Raw genomic sequence first — 1,968 nt, 5'->3', positions numbered from 1 at the left:
AAATTCAAAATGGCCATACATTTTTCAAAAAACAATAAAATTTCTCAGTTTCAACTTTTGTTTTCTTTGAAGCTTTTTCAAAGAAATATAGGGTTTAAATGATCTGCATATCACTGCATTTTTTTGTTGCATTTTTCACAGCATACAAACATTTTTGGAAAAGTGGTTGTGAATTAGGGCGGCACGGTGGCGTGGTGGGTAGCGCTGTCGCCTCACAGCGAGGAGGGCCTGGGTTCGATTCCCCGGCCAGGTGACCAGGGTCCTCTCTGTGTGGAGTTTGCATGTTCTCCCTGTGTCTGCGTGGGTTTCCTCCGGGTTCTCCGGTTTCCTCCCACAGTCCAAAGACATGCAGTCAGGCCAATTGGACATGCTAAATTGCCCCTAGGTGTGAGTGACTGTCTGTGTCTGTCTGTCTGCCCTGCGATGGACTGGCGACCTGTCCAGGGTGTATCCTGCCTTCCGCCCAAAGACTGCTGGGATAGGCTCCAGCACCCCCCGTGACCCTGACGGAGAAGCGGCTTAGAAAATGGATGGATGGATGGATGGGTTGTGAATTAAGGCTATATTACTGTTTCAGCATCAAATTTGCTTAAGCACAAAGGCTTATTTAGGATTCGACTTGAGACGCACCTGTACTGACTCAGGACTTGAGTGTCAAGACTTGAGATTTACTTATTACTTGCAGCTTAGTGATTTGTTCCCACATCTGATTATATCTCAAACCTATCATGAAACATTGAGCATGCACAATGCAATGCAATAGTCTAATAACTGCAGCAAGATTTCATCATCAGATTTTGCCACTCATTCATTCAACATATTTACATGCGCTTGGGTAATTAGATGATGCGAAAACTCCTGGTCAACATTAGTAAAGAAGTACTGGGATTTCTGCTTTGAAATAATACCAATAAACTCGCAGTATGATGTGATGTAATCTAAAACTCAAACATCATGCAGTGACTTTTTTGTTTCGCTGGAAAATATTCAAATCTATAAATCCCAAATATTTAAATCTTTCATTTTGTTATACACAAATATTTTGTTGTTGTATGTGGGTGCTTAGTTAAGCGCTGCTTACTGTTTCCAGGACAGTCATCTGTTTTCACACACGTGCAGACTGAGAAAAATGAAAGAAATCAGAGTAAGAGTTCACACGCACTGAAAAAGCGGATTACTGAGCTAAAGTCCAGCTCTCTTTATCGGATTTCTTGGCCTTGCTAGGATCTAAGAAATCAGACTGTGCTGTTTACATGACCACTTGAATAGTCCGATAACTGCCGGGAATCTGATAATGATCATGGATTATTAAGTGCATGTCAAAGCACTCAATGTCTCAGACATCTGGTAGCATAAATGTAAGCATGTCTTGTAATAACTTTCTGTGAGGGAGCTTTTAGAGACATTAAACTCTTCAGACGTCTGGTTCCTATCACCACCACTGTGAACAATTCTGACTCGGCAAGCTTCTCTAGAACAGAGCATTTCACACCACTTTCTTTGCATCTTTACCACTTAATAGTACAAACATTTTAGATAATCAGTGGAGAATAGATGATATGGTGGCAGCATAAGACATGTGGTTTTTAGTACTCACATTTTGTTCCTTTTTTCCAGACGTGCGGGGAAATAAGGGAAGGTGCTTGATTTAGCTTGAGGGTTAACTCATCATTATGTAGTTAGTGCTAAGTGGGCAGGTGCCGGGGCATACAGGACAGGCACAGACCTGCAGGGTAAACACACGCAGACCACATTTCAGCAGCGCGCACACACACACACGCACACACACACACACACAATCATCCCACCCATGCAACTCTGCTGTGTATAATTAGGCCTGCTAGTTAGGAGCTCCAGTCATTCCGTATACTGTATGGAGAGGAGTTCCTCCTACTTTTTGGTTCTTCACTGCCTCTATCTCTCCCTCTCTCACTCTCTCTCAATCTCTCTCACCCCCTTCCTTTCCTC

This window comes from Pygocentrus nattereri, chromosome 24, assembly GCF_015220715.1.
Source record: "Pygocentrus nattereri isolate fPygNat1 chromosome 24, fPygNat1.pri, whole genome shotgun sequence".
Taxonomy (NCBI): domain Eukaryota; kingdom Metazoa; phylum Chordata; class Actinopteri; order Characiformes; family Serrasalmidae; genus Pygocentrus; species Pygocentrus nattereri.
Note: the sequence above shows the minus strand (reverse complement) of the source record.